Genomic DNA, 15,697 nt, shown 5'->3' on the forward strand with positions numbered 1-15,697 from the left:
CTTGACACCTAGGTTTCTGGGTGTGTGAGGTCTTCTAGTTCCGACAAGGGTACACCCCGTTCCCTGCTTCTGCCTTTATTCCATATTTACACACACATACCCATTCAGTTGTCCCTGGGGAACTTTGTATTCTTTTGCTTAATAATTGACTGGACATATACACTGGACCCCATTAAATATTGTCCACATTTATAATAATAATCCACATTTGTATAGCGCACAATCACCCGTTAGGGTCTCTAGGCGCTGGGGGCCGTCGGGAAGATTAAGCAAGCTATTGCCCAGAGTCGCATGGTGCTGGGCTAACCTGTCGCCGGAGCCGGGGATCGAACCCTGATCCCCAGATTCCAGCGTCAGTCGCCCTGGCCGCGGCGCCACACCTCTCCCACTTTGGCTCCCATCTGTTGTATTTAATAATACTGAATGGTCACACAGATGACAGACCAGATATTTACCATCCAACATTCAATGTTTGCGACTTTGGTTTAGGAAACATAGAACAATTTTCAAGTGCTGACATATTTACATCAATAGTGTGAATGAACTGTAACAGCTTTATTACTCCTCTTCCAAGTATCTGCTCAATTCATTCTGCTTATTAGTGGTCTTTGTGTCCGGTTCTTTGTTTTCTAGACAGAATACACTTCAATGTGCAATAATAAAAGAACCTAAGTACATGTTAAATCCCCAAATAGGGCAACCCAAAGGCTATAGTAAGCCAGTTCTAACTTCATGGTGACTAATGGTTCTGATTCATCAATGTTGTTGCTGTAAATCCAAAATTTCCCAGGCTTCAAACACCCACATCGCTAACAACTACCCACCCTAGTTTCCTGTTTTGAGAATTGCACGTTTAGAACTATACTGTTTTTAACAATTATTGCAATTTCCCAGGTAACCCTCACAAAAGGTGATAAAACAGCTCATGAAAATCAGTCAGTGTTGTTTGTGCAGACTCCAGAGTGCTTAAGTGGATCACTTGTAGTAAAACAACATGTGCCGCAGAATGGTTAATATTTTCTAATATTAGTCTCGCCATGTGAGGATTCCATAAGCCAATGATGTTCTAAGAGGGGAACCTACTTTTAAAAAAGTGTTTATTATTCTTTACTGGAGCTGAGCATAATGCGGAATAGTTAGAGCAAAATGAAGATAATATGTTTTGTAATATTCACCTCTACCTCATAAACTGACCCCCACCCCAGCACACCTCTCTGGAAAAGCACTTGAATTTCACTGAGTGCAACAAGGCTCAGTGCTCCTCCTGTACTCTTACCCTCGCTGCTTCAAAGCCTTATATACAATTAAAAAGCAATGTTAAAACTGCAGTACAATCTTCACAACCCTAGCAAGTCCCAGACTTGATTCCTCATGCCTAGATTCTAGTAGTATGAGAAACAGAAATGCCGGGCATGCTGGATATTAGCTAACAAGTTAACAAATCCTTGCCCTCCTCTTGAATTTGACATATATCTTACTTGGGAACATAAATTTGAGGAAAGCAGGAAACTTCAGACCTTATTTAGAGTTTAGCAGACTGGATACACCATCAAGGCATGGCTATAGTGCACCCATAATACAGTGGATGGGACATTTGCCACATTTGTGACAGAGTAGTGTATCTACCAAACATAGTCCCCATGTGGACTATGTGCCACATTTTTTTGCTGACTGACATTTTGCCATGTGCACTACAGCACCTAATTAAAGAGTGCTGCAGCTGGAGGTGGCAAAATGCCCATTGGCAAGATGAGGATGGGAGCTGCAGTACGGGGGGTCACCACCCCTAAAAATTAAAAACAGCTATCACCATGGGCAAACACTGCCGCAAGAGTGGGATGGTGTTTGCGTGTCAGCAAAACCTTCAATTCCTCCATTTCTGGCTCAATAAAGATTGAATTTCTTCTGTGATATTATTTATATCAGCATGGACTGTGAAAATAAATCCAGCTGCTAGAATCACTTTCTGCTTAATTGCTTCTGTAAGAATGGTTTCCTTGACTAGGAAAATCCTTAAATTAATTAACACCTTTCTTGACTTTAACCTCTTAGGATTAAGTCAAAATGATCCATGTGACTCACACTCATCCTCAAAGCATCCATCACCACAGTCATCTTCCCCGACACATGGAAACACCAAGAGATCAAGCAACTCCTAAAGAAACCCTCTGCTGACCCCAGCAAACTCAAACATTACCTCTCACTTCACTACTCTCGTTCCGCACCAAGGTCCGTGAGAAAGCCATCAACCACCAGCTTGCCAAGCACCTGAAAGGTAACAACCTCCTCCACACATCCCACTGCGGCTTCCGTGCCAAACACAGCATGACACCGGTCTGATCGCTGCAACTGATGACATCAGAACCCTTATCAATCAAGGTGAGACAGCAGCCCTAATCCTCCTTGACCTTTCAGTGGAATTCAACACTGTATATCAGAACACCCTCATCAGAAGACTCCACCACATCAGCATCCAGGGAGAGGCTCTCAAATGGATGGCCTCCTTCATTACAGGATGCACCCAGCGAATCTGCCAACCGCCCATCAGCTTCAAGCCCAAGAGTACCCTCTGTTCCGTCCCCCAAGGCTCCTCTCTCACTCCCACCTTTTTCAACACCTGCATGACACCACTGGCTGACATCGTCCGCACCCGTGGACTCAACATCGTCTCCTACGCAGATGGCACCCAATTCATTCTCGCTCTCACAGAAGGCCCCACCACCACCAGAACCAACTTCTAGAATGCCATGAAAGCATCTCTGATTGGATGAGGTCCAGCTGCCTGAAGCTCAACACGGACAAGACGGAAGGGCTTACCTTTGGGAGAAACACCTCACCATGTGATGACACCCTGCTGGCCCCCGCACTTGGACCTACACCTACCCCCACGGACCACAACCGCAACCTCAGCACGATCCTGGACAGCCAACTCACCATGAAGTCCCAGGTCAACACAGTATCCCCCTCCTGTTTTCACACCCACTACATGCTTAGCAAGATCTTCAAATGGATCCCCATCAACACCAGGAAAACAGTCACACAAGCTCTCATCACCAGCCGAATAGACTAGTAAATGCGATCTATGCTGGCACCATCACCCAACTCCTCAAGCGACTTCAAACCATGCAGAATGCTGTAACAAGACTCATCCTCAACCTCCCCAAACAAACCATCATCACCCCCCCACCTCAGAAGCCTCCACTGGCTCCCCATCTAGAAGAGATGCCAGTTCAAGATGCTAACTCACACCTACAAAGCCCTCCACAACCAGGGACCAGCCTACAGTAACTACTGCCCGACATTCCACTAATCCAGCAGACATTTGCACTCCGCCTCCCTCAACCTCGCCCATGTACCCAACATCCGCTGAAGTCACAGCAGAGGTTATTCCTTCTCCTACCTCACCGCCAGGTCCTAGAACTACATCCACCTGCTAACTTCACCTTCATTTGCTGACTTCAGAAATGGACTCAAGACCTGGCTCTTCGACTAACGACCTGCGAGACCTCAGTGCCTTGATACTCCCAGGCAGTGCTTAATTTGTGCCGGTGGTTTCCAGTGCTTAGCACCGGCACTTATTTCTCAGTGCCGGGGCTATAGGCGATATCGGTTTACACAGTCTCCCCGGTTAAGAGCTGATATAGCAGGGCCATACCTGCCTGGGTTCAGCATTGCCAGGTTGGATATTTTCCGCTCCTATGGTGATATTTTTCTCATTTGTTCGGGAAAAACACCACTGGTGGGTCACTGATTGGGCTGGATTTGGTCCTGTGTGCATAATATTTTTAAAATTGGACACCACGCCTGCCCGCCTTATCATGAGGCACATAACACCAAACACTGCCTGGGTTCCTGCCTAAGCATAACAGGTCCATCAATGATAGTAGCGCTAGTGTGCTACCAATGACCACTTGTAAAATAGATTATTAGCCGGCCTGTCCCTCCTTGGTGCTGAATCATCAAGTGTGTCCTGAGTTGGACCAATGTAGACCAGTGTAACCACTTTTCACTCGCCCCAGCATACTGTGCAGCTGCAGCGCTAGTCGGACGACAGAAGAAGCAAGCAGCATGTCTCGCAACAGCAGGCCTCAGATTAATTACAACTAAAAGGCAGTAAGTAATGATTTCGTAACATATTAGTGGAGTGAAGCAAATAATGGGACATCAAATGTACTCTCACCTCTTTTAGCTGATCCCAGGAGCCGCCACACCACCAGCACTGTCTAGAGGTGGGACCTCACAAGTCAAACTTGTTTGGATTAGTATTCAAGATCAGCCTGATCCGCCTCCTGGCCAGGGGAAAACACACACCAATAACCATACATTCCTCTTATGAGGCCCAGATTAGTTACCAGGAGCTCGGGCCTGGGGCTTTATAGGAAGACATTGTGTTGTTGTTGTCACCCGCCCACGTTCAGACCCAGTGCTTAATTTGAGGTGATGGTTTCAGGTACTCAGCACCGGCACTTAATTTCCGACACCGGCACTTGTGACAGTCTGCCGCAAGGTGGCACTGTCTGGCTAATTTAGAGTTGACCACAACAACAGTTGATTATTAATTCAATATACATTAAAAATTACTATTACCTGCCGCCCAAGCCATTCTTATAGTTTTGAGGGCCTGAAATAGTCTGAACTTTCACACTTGTACTGTCATGGGAAGTATGGAAGGGGCAAAGTGTGATGCAAGCTGCAGTGGCCTGGCGTGTCTAAATCTGTGGCTAATGAGGGGCGCTATCGGCTACAATATCCGCAGGATTGTAAATAATCTCCTGGCAGACCCAAACGTCTTGCACGAAACTTGACTTGTGTACACGAGCAAATACCATGCAGTAATTTGCCCCAAAGCTGCTGGGAGGGCCAGGATTTTAGGCCGAAGAGCAAACAATGAGACGACTGTAGTGTGGAGTTGAGACCTCTGCCTTTCACAAACTACGACTGATTAAAAAAATTCTGCCATTCCTTCCTGAGACAGCTGGTAAAACCTTGGTCAGTTCCTTGGTACTGTCCACATTAGATTACTGCAACGCACTCTTTTTAAATGCCCAAGAAAGAGTGCTAAACTAAATGCAGACTATCCAAAATGCAGCTGCCAGGCTTTTAGGAAGAATTCCTAAATATCAATCTGCATCAGAAACCATTAGAGATCTACATTGGCTCCCAATCAGAAACAGAATCAAATTTAAGACGCTTTGCATAGTCTACAAGGCTCTGCTCAACATAGGACCAGCCTTTTTTTCTAAAAATCTTATCCCCTACTGTCCCTCCAGAACGCTACGCTCCTCCAGTTCACAGGAACTTGTGGTACTTCGTACCAAAACTGTTCTATGGGGAGACAGAAGATTTCTTGTGGCAGCGCCCAAGCTTTGGAACACTTTACCACAATCGATTAAAACATCCCCATCACTTTGGTCCTTCCGAAAGCAACTTAAAACTTGGCTTTTTAATCTGTAAACCCAGCTCTCCCCTCTCTGGTTAGACAGTGCTGATACTTACAGCGCCGAGATGCCCTTGGGCCTTCGCTAGCGCTTTATAAAAGCTGTTAATAAATAAATAATCAATAATAAATACAAGCCCCTGAGTCCCCTCCTTACTTTGCAGCAGGGGTACTCTCACAGTGTTTGCAGCTTGGTTTGAAGGGTGCAGCGTGTTCACCAGGGCAGCATTTTATTTTCAGGAAGTGGGCCTTCCAGTGAGACGGCATTCAGTGGTTCGTTGATTTAAGCCCCTTTTGGCCTTCAGCACTGGCTTAGATGCGATTGTTTCATTGCACCCCATTTCACAAAATAAAGAATTTACCACATTTACCATATACAAAAAAAAATTGGTACGAAACATATCAAATTAATTTTTGTGCATGGGATTCAGGCACAGCACAAGAGTTCTCATTTTTATTGCTGGGAGACTGCTTGCACAATCATGTGGGAACTCCAAATAATGTCTGACTTGCCATGGCCACCTGCCAAGTGCTGCCAGAGATTGCACGCTCATATGTCAAGGAACAAGTCGAATAAAAGGTGCGCGCTTCATATTCCCACAGTGAGCATGCGTAAATATGTCACCTCTACAGATTGGTCGAGTTCAGACATTACCTTAATTATGAAGGGCCTCTGTTCATTTTAATTTCAGTCAGGCCAGCCATAAAGAAAGTGAGCAAAGCTGTCTACTTCACAGGTGCAGCATTATGCTGCAAGACGACAATGGAGAGTTCAGTCTCTCTCTTACGTGAAGAGCTCCTATGCCCCTCAAAAAGAAAATTAATTCTGCCTGTCACCTTCGCTATAATCTCGTCTTTCAGAAGAATATGTTACCCTTTGATGTCAGAAAAACATGCCAGTTGGTGGCTGAATTGAGGTGAAAATCTTGGATCACTGCCAGCTTCCCTACTTAGCCAATTTGTGTGTGTGATCCTAGGCTGATATGTTCATTCATTGACTCTCCCTTTTATTCATTGGTGTAAACAAGAAGAGAGCTAAAGCTGAGGAGGTCTATTTTTCTGAGATGGTCTTAGATTTGTGTCCCATTCATACCTCTTCACATGTCTCCCAGGCAAAGACAAAGATCTGACATAAAAACTTATTGTTGCTGAGCTGCAACAAGTCCATCCAGAGCCGCAAATCACAGTTTTTGCTTTTCTTTTTTTCTGTTCTATTTTAATAGTTTACAAAAACAAGCTGAGAGACTTTGTTTATTTTTGCACTCCTTAGAGAAAAGCTAGAATCTGTTTCTACATGTTTCGACTTTCTACACGTTCCAAGCTACCACAGCTTTTTTTTTTTTTTTTACCGGCTTGTATTGAAGTGTTTCTAATATTTGTGTGCAGCACATATTCAGCAGGCTTTTGGTGTGTACAATTTTGCAGTACAAGATATTTTATGTTTATTCTTCATGTTTGCAAACATGCTCGCTCTATCACATGAAAGCGCTAAGCAGCATGGTTTTAAGTGGTTTGTGGGAAAGGCGATGGTGTGACCAGGAGTTATATGGGATAAAGACGTACACCCTCGCCCTGGACATCATTTAGGGGTCACCAGGGGTCGCAGCTGTGACCCCTGGCTGTCCTCTTGCTACCTCTGGTACTGCCTTTGAGACCCCTAGCCTTAGAAGTGGCAAACTCAGTGCCAGGAACACAGTGGCAGCTCGTCCTTATAGACGTTAGTTGGGGCTGCACTTTCTTTGTATTCTGTAAATTATATTATTACACTAATAGTGGATTTTATCTATAAAAACAAGCTCCAGAGATCTTAAACACTGCACCTGGCCTCTACTAGAGTGAGTCCTAAACCCCCTAAATGGTGACTTTTCAGTCCTGGATCCTTGCTTGTGGTGTTGAAGGCTTTGATCTTTTAGGCGCAAATTTCCACAAAAAGCTTTGAACATTCATAACTCCCGTTCTATTGATTGGATTTCATTCGTTTTGGTGTAATTTTTGTGTCTTGTGTTGTTTTTTCACTTTATTACTGTTTGTGTGCTGATTAAATACTTTATACTTGCCTCTAAGTTAAGCCTGGCTGCATTTTAGAATTAGGCCTTGACACCGCTATAATAGGTGGGATACTTGTGGTGCTTTGCAATGAAAGTCGAGGTAGGGCTATGCAGAGAGTGTCTGTACTATGCTTTATAGAGAATGTCTAGTTGAGAGTTCTGTAGAGCGAGTCTGGATGCAAATTTGCCAATCATTCAGGGTAGCCTGTTATAACAACAGTGGTGCTTTGCATAAAAAGGCTTCCGAGTGCTTTAATGAGAGGACCTGGATCAAACTTTAACCCAAAGTGACAATAATTTAGTAAGCCGCCTTACCTGTGTCTCGTGATATCAACAAGATGGTCCCAAGTACTATCAATGGATATTAACTAAAATAAATTCAAAATCGAAATATCACAGCATTGTTTTTAATCACAACGTGTACAATAGAACATAATTCATAAAATACATCAATAATAAATCACATATAAATGCCCCTAAGGAAAAGGGAGGGAAGGTAGTGAGTGGAAAAGTGAGGAGACTAAACAATTGATGAAACACTGGTCATTACGACCACAATAAAAACTGATTATTAATAATAGCAAACTAAAAATAGCAGTTCCTATAACAAATATTTCAGTATCCTCATGCCTCATAAAAGCAGAATTATAAATGATATATCCAAATATAGGCTGGAAAAATGTAAAGAGTGTCTAATGACACTCTTTACATTTTCCCAGTCTCTATTTGTCTAATGACACTCTTTACATTTTCCCAGCCTCTATTTGGATATATCATTTATGATTCTACTTTTATGAGGCATGAGGATACTGAAATATTTGTTATAGGAACTGCTATTTTTAGTTTGCTATTATTAATCATCAGTTTTTATTGTGGTCGTAATGACCAGTGTTTCATCAATTGTATAGTCTCCTCACTTTTCCACTCACTACCTTCCCTCCCTTTCCTTTAGAGGCATTCATATGTGATTTATTATTGATGTATTTTATGAATTCTGTTCTATTGTACACGTTGTGATTAAAAACAATGCTGTGATATTTCGATTTTGAATTTATTTTAGTTAATATCCGTTGATAGTACTTGGGACCATCTTGTTGATATCACTCACTCACCCAGGTCCCAGTGACTTATTGGGTTAACCCGTGTTTTTACAACACTTATCTGTGTCTCGGACTCACCTTACGAAGCTTTGCAGGGGGGTCCTGACCCCCAAACATGTTGCCCGGTGGACTTTGCATAACAAAGTCTGAAGACCACTGTGATGGAGTGATACTTGGGACTGAGGAGCAGGTCGCAGGTGCACTGATAGAAGGGGAGACTAGCTGTGTGTATACTGTATGGGTGCAAATGCATATCTAAGTAATGCCAAGAAGAATAACACCTGGAGTACTGGAGTTTACCAAACAGAATTGAGACATTCATTTTTTGATTTTGGCAAGTCTATAAAAGGTATTGAAACTCACCAAAGAAAGAGAACTTAAACTGGGATTTTTTTCACTGCTCAGGATTACTTGCTGTTATTTGTCCGCCTTCCCAGTATACATTTTTGATCTTCTGCTGTATTTTCTACATATATTGTTTTCACTTATGAAACAAGTATTAAGGTAATTGGTATATTCTTTGTCACACTGACTTCCTTAGTTGTGAACAGTTTTCATTTTCCCCTACCAGCCTATTGACTACAGCAGGCCCCACTCAGTACATAATGCATCTTAAGAAAGTTGTGTATTTTGCATGCAATGCATTTCCATATATTTATTTAGGGAAAAATAAGACACAGATTAATGAAAGAAAGGAACAGTTAGAGTCCACACAATGTAACTGTTTACTATTTTCTTCAATTGCGACCGTATTTTGGAGATGAGGTTCAGCTGACGGCATACCCAATATTTTTCAATCCCAACTGCAGTTCAAGTGGTGAGTTCAGCTGAACCCCTGTCTGCATGAAATAGTATTGAGAAGTTTCTTGGTTTGCTGGTTACTGTGTTCAGCTCTCGAGTTAGGGTTGAGGCATTCCATGGTCACTTGCTTGTACACTCAGATACATACTCAGCTGTGTGTAATACTCCTGAAAGATGGTTGGTTAAGAAGATGGTCGGAGAATGAGTGGATATTTCTGTTAGGGCAAAGTGTGATATCATTTTCTGTAGGTGTTCTGGGCCTTTGCATCAATGTGCTTAATGAGTATTGCACATATCTTTACATCAGATCATAACTTTGACTGGGAGCCAAAGTAGTGCTTTAACAGTGCGTATATTTTGGTCTCGCTTCTTTGCACTTTTTGGCTGCCTGGTTCTGAATCCTGACAATAAGTTTCCTAGGGAGACCCGAGTAGATGATATTACAATATTCAAGGTGTGCCGTGACGAGGGCTCTCATCATCTCGAGTATGTGGTTGGATTAAAAATGTGGAAGGATTTCGCAAAGTAAAGAGTGCTGAAGATTCATACCCTTATTCATGGCCTTTTCCTGAGGAGCAAAAGTGAATTTGGTGTTGAAGAGTATACCTAAATTCCATACTTTCAAGGCAGTTGAAGAGGGGTTACAAGACCTCGAGAAAGTCAAAATGTATCAAGTCTGGCTCAGAATCTCAAATTTCAAGAATCTGTAGAATATCACGCTTGGCTCCAGTCAGGCACAGGAAGCCGTCATTCATGCAGTTGAAGACATGATCCAGGTATCAGGTGATGTTGGTTGGATTCTCTGGACAGTTTTCCAAGTGGAAGTAGATTTATATGTCATCAGTCTACATTCTGAGGTTCTCCTGGTAACAGTGGCGGCTGGTGACATTTGAAAGTGGTGAGGCGTAAAAAGATAATCATACTGCACCGTAGCGAGCGAGCGTAGCGAGCGTGCCCGAACCCCCTAAGGAGGGTTCGGGGGGATTTCCCCCGAGAAAATTTTGAAAAAAGAGTGGACAAATGGTGCATTTTCAAGCAAATTTGTGAAAGCAGGAAGGTTAATAAAGCAATTGTGAAAGTGCAGTTATTACATTAATAAAGTGGTGTCATATAACATAGGTAGCTGCTTATTCATCTTCATCATAACCACAGAGCTTCATAACAGACTTTGAAACACAATGCATTACTGAGTACCTCACAGATGTATTTTAATAACAAACAAATGAACAGGACGCAAACTAGCAGCATTTAAATAGAGTGTTCACTTTTTGTAATTAAAAATCAGCACGTCGGGGGCGTGGCTACGCGAGCGGAGATGGCGGTCGCAGCTTGCTAGAGCTCCCGCCGGCCCGCCGATTATCCGACGAATTATCCTGTCCCCAAGCCCACAAACCCACTCCCGGATAGCGACGGATGTTTCTGCAGGCGCCGGGTGTCATCCGGTGGGCTCAGGGGTGATTTCGTGCCCTCGGACAGACCCGAGCAGAGAGGGGCGAGGTGCGGCCTGGTGGTCGCGGAGCAGCCGGGGCCTCGATTTTGGCGACGCGACAGGGTGCGCTGCCTGGCCCGGGAGCGGCCGCGGTGTTGGCTGTCCCTGAGGCCGTGATACTTCAGACGATCCTTCACCCGGGGCCAGGCTGGGCCGGAGAGAGGCACAGGCGCCACGAGTGGACTGTGGCAGCGGAGGCGGCCTGGTGACCTGGCGCAGCCGGGACCTCAATTTTCGCGGCCTCGTGTCGGGCCGGGGCCGGCGGCCTAGAGGAGTGACTGGTATCCCCTGGAGACCCTGATTGGAGGCGGCCAGACGTAGGGCGACCGGCCCGGCGAGCAGCAACTGTGAGTAGTGGCCCTCCCCGGGCCCCCCCCCCCCACCCCCCGGGCCCACTATTCCGCGACATTATTGGCTTAGCAGTGCAGGACGCTGGGAGTCCTCGCACCTCCTGACAAGCAACGTGGGCCACGGGGGGGCCCTGGTCAGCGGCGGCTGGGGGGGCTGTTCCTGGGGGAAGTGGCTGAAGCCTGCCCCCCCCCTCTAATTCTCAACTGCCACCGGACCTTACCGGAGAGGCTTCCTTCGGGTCTCCCTGACTGTGGACCGGTGACCCTAGTGGCCCTCATCCACCCGGGCGAACATGACCAGGGGAGGTGGTGGATCCACCAAGCAGGTGACCATCGACAAATTTACTGGCCCCGGTGGGGGCCCTGGATCATCGGGGGGTGGTCCATCAGGAGGAGGACCGGACAATACAGCCCTTATGGCGGCTATAACTCAGTCGCGAGACATGCTGGACGCAAAGATAGGGGCAGTTGGCGCAGACGTAACCCTGTTGCGCCAGGATCTTAGGAACGCAGTGGCACGAATCACGGAGGCCGAGTCCAGGGTATCAGTGGTGGAAGAAGATGTAGGTGCCCTGAAGAAGAGAATGGCGGCGATGGAGGACGCGCAGCGGACCACAGCGCTCCGGGTGGAGGATGCTGAAGGGCGGGCACGGCGTAACAACCTCCGTTTTCTCGGCTTTCCAGAGAACTGTGCCAAAGGCAACATGGAGCAGTTTCTCACACAGTGGCTGGAATCATGGATGCCCCCGGGGTCGCTGTCTACCTGCTTTGTTATCGAAAGAGCACACCGCGCCCTGACACAGAGGCCGCCTGAGGGCGAGCGGCCTAGGGCGGTGATCGCTAGGCTGTTAAATTACCACGACAGGGACGCTATACTGAGGGAAGCCAGATCCAAGGAAACCCTCCTGTTTGAAAGTCAAAAGATCATGATTTTCCCTGATTACACTAGACTTGTGCAGCAACGGCGCCAGTCTTTTGTGGCGGCTAAGGCCAAGCTGAGAGGTCTCAAGCTACAATACTCCCTGCTGTACCCGGCGCGCCTGAGGGTGATATTCCAGTCTCGGACATTGTTTTTTGATACCCCGGAAGACCTTTTCAAGTGGACGGATGAAACAGTGCGGGTCAGACCGAATCCTCAGCCAGGTCTTCATCCAGGCACCCCTGAGGGTTCACCGCGGGCGCAAAGAGACCGAACGACACAGAATGGGCGGTCCAAACGCTCTAAATCACGCAGGCGTGCGGCCTCGGTGGATGGCTCACTGGACGCTGGCAGACCAGAGGACTCGGAGCAGTCGGGAACAGATCACTGAAGTCTCCGGAGCCTCGGCTCCCATTTATTGCTAGAAATGCTGAGACTCCGGGCTGGGTGCGCTGAGTCGCTTGTGACCTGTGCACTACTGATCACTGTGCAGCTCTGAGATAGTACTGTTTTGCTCTCCTGCTTGGGGGGAGAGTTCTTGGGTGGGTTTGGGACTTGGGGACTGCGATATAAGGGCTACCACCCCCCTAGTTGTGAGTGGGATGTCAAGGGGAGGGGGGTGTGTTTATGGTTTTTCTGCTTGGGATGTTGGGATCCATTGGTGTGGATGGGCCCGGGCCCTCGGTTTTGGGCTCGAGACTACCCATGCCGCGACAGGTACTTCATAGTTCATTGAGGTATAGGGTGGGGGGAGGCGGGATGCGGGCGGTCGGGGTTGCGACTGCTGAGTTGGGGGAGGGATCTGTTGCAGTTCATGGGACGAAGGGGTTGGTAGTTTTTCTTGGGGTAGTTAGCGTAATGCATGTGTGTACCAAAATGATGCGTTGTGTGGTGTGTGGCGGGTGGTGCGGGCCTGGGGGGCTTTTATGGTGGACTCCGATTGACTATGGCTGAATCGATCGACCGACTCCCTGTGGACTTTATGCGGGTGGTTACGTGGAATGTCAGAGGATTGTTGGACAAGATTAAACGGGGGGCGGTGTTGCGATGGGGGAAGAGGGAAGCGGCAGATGTCTTACTACTTCAAGAGACTCACATGATGGGCACTAAGGCACTGGGCCTACAGAGATTTGGATATCAGCAGGTCTTCCACGCGGGGTTCTCCAGAGGATCCAGGGGAGTGGCTATACTGATACACCGCAGGGTGGCGTATGTGCACGAGAAGCAGTGGGTGGATCCTCAGGGCCGCTACCTGTTTGTTAAAGGCATGGTGGGCACGGAGCCGGTGGTGTTTGGAAGTGTGTACGCCCCCCCTCCCCTGCAGTGGGCCCTGGCTGAGCGGCTGTTTGCGGTATGGGAGGATATCTCTGGATCACTGGCAGTGGTTGGGGGTGATTGGAATGACGTGATGGACGTGAGTGTGGATCGCCGGAGACGTCAGGAGGTGACTGGCACCACCCCCCCCTCCCTTCCGCCCACCAGATTGCATGCCATGAGTGAGGGGCTAGGCTGGGTGGATGCTTGGCGACATATGCACCCTGTAACCCAAGACTATACGTATGTTTCGGCAGTGCATGGCTCGTTCTCGCGGTTGGACTATATGTTTTTGCCTGGAGAATATTTGTGTAGGGTGAAGGGCGCTGACATCTTGCCAAGGGGCCTGTCCGACCACTCCCCGGTTTCGGTTAAAATAGATCTCCATCGGAAACGGCAGCCGTTTAGATGGAGGATGTCCTCGTGGCATCTCCTTAAACCGGCTTACGCTAAGCACTTACGAGAGACTATTGACCATTATTGGCGGGAGAACCTAGTGGAGGGTGCCGATGTAGGTGTGGTGTGGGAGGCTATGAAACCTACTATACGGGGAGTCGATATTGCATGGTGCTCGGCGGCCCGTCGACAGCGACGAGAACAAACTGTGGAGGCTGCTGCCCGAGTAGCGACCCTCGAACATGAACACAGTACCGGTGGTGATGGGGGGGATCTGCGGCTGCTCCTGCAGGCACAGCAATCATATGCGTCCCTATTGCTAGACGAAGCCAGACAGGCGTGGCTCGCCACCAGAAGTAGGGTGTATCAATGGGGGGACAAGTCGTGTTCCATGCTCCATAGATTGTGCCAACACGATTTCCAGCCCCTCGCTCTACCGGGTCTCACGAACGACAACGGAGACGTTCTAACCGACCCAAACGAATTGGCGGCAAGCTTCGCCACGTACTTTACAGACCAGTATGCCCCACGTGACCAATTGCCAGAGGGCGACTTAGCCCGTTTCTTCGAGGAGTTCCCACCGGTGCCGGTGTCGGACGAGACCAGGGAGGCCCTGGATGCACCCCTCACGGCGGAGGAACTGGGAGACGCGTTGGGGCAACTCAACGCCGGTAAGGCCCCTGGACCAAACGGTTACCCGTGCGAGTTTTTTAAAAGGTTCCATGTGCAGCTGGGATCGCACTACCGCCGAGCGCTGGAAGCGGCCCGTACCCGGGGCCTACTGCCACCGGACTGGCGCCATGCGGAAATAGTGGTCTTTCAGAAGCCTGGCAGGCCCCCAGATAGCCATGATTCCTATAGGCCCATCTCCTTAATCAATACTGAGGCTAAGATACTGGCCAAGGCCCTAGCGAACCGTTTGGCTCCACACATTACTGCCTTAGTCCATTCTGACCAGGCAGGCTTTATGCCCCGAAGGGCGACGCGACACAATATCAGGCGTGCGCAGGCGGCGATCGACGCTGTTGGAGCCCTGGGGGGCCAGGCGGCGTTGTTGCTGGCCGATATCAACAAGGCCTTCGACTCGGTTGGCTGGTCCTACCTATTTACTTTGCTATCTTGGCTCAACTTAGGCCCGGTCTTCCTCTCCTATATAAAGCTCCTCTACACTGATGTTACTGCCTCGGTGCGGGTCGCCGGGGCGGTGTCAGAGACATTCCGCATAGGCCGAGGGACCAGGCAGGGCTGCCCGCTCTCCCCCTATCTTTTTGCGCTGGCCATGGAGCCCTTGGCGGCGAGAGTGCGCCAGGATGCACAGATACGGGGCTTTGTATGGAACACTACCCTGTCGGACAAGATCGCGCTATACGCGGATGATGTCCTCTTTTTCCTCACTGATTTGCAACGCTCGGGCCCACGTGTCTTGGAGATCATGCACCACTTTGGAGAGGCCTCGGGCTTGTATCTCAATATCCACAAGTCCACCCTGTGGGTGCTATCAGGAGACCCGGTGACAGACCCTTGGGCCTCGGGATTGCGAGTGGCCACGAATGGGCTGAAATACCTCGGAGTGTTTCTCTCGGACTCGGCTGACACTGCCTGGGACCGTAACCTGCAGCCCGTCTGGGAACGAGTTCAGTCGGACGTCAAAACTTGGTCTCGAATGCCCCTGACAATCTTTGGCCGATCTGCCATTTTCAAGATGGTTGCGCTCCCGCGCCTACTCTACCAGTTGCAAAACCATCCGTATCCTATTCCACCTCGGTGGTTCAAACAGGTCAACTCAGTGCTGGGCCGCTTTCTCTGGGCGGGAGGCCCTGCTCGGGTGGCATTGCGCACATGC

The 15,697-nt window shown here is 48.1% G+C and overlaps 1 long non-coding RNA gene across 2 annotated transcripts in view; it reads right to left on the reverse strand.

Annotated features, from left to right (window-relative positions):
* The window catches only part of LOC144771668 (uncharacterized), a 305,772-nt gene that overhangs the window by 83,269 nt on the left and 206,806 nt on the right, over nt 1-15,697 (reverse strand). For both annotated transcript variants that reach the window (XR_013599420.1, XR_013599419.1), the window contains exon 3: nt 7,801-7,853. This is a non-coding gene — a long non-coding RNA (uncharacterized LOC144771668). The remainder of the gene's footprint in view (nt 1-7,800; nt 7,854-15,697) is intronic.

The sequence above is a fragment of the Lissotriton helveticus genome, chromosome 8 (assembly GCF_964261635.1).
Source record: "Lissotriton helveticus chromosome 8, aLisHel1.1, whole genome shotgun sequence".
Lineage (NCBI taxonomy): Eukaryota > Metazoa > Chordata > Amphibia > Caudata > Salamandridae > Lissotriton > Lissotriton helveticus.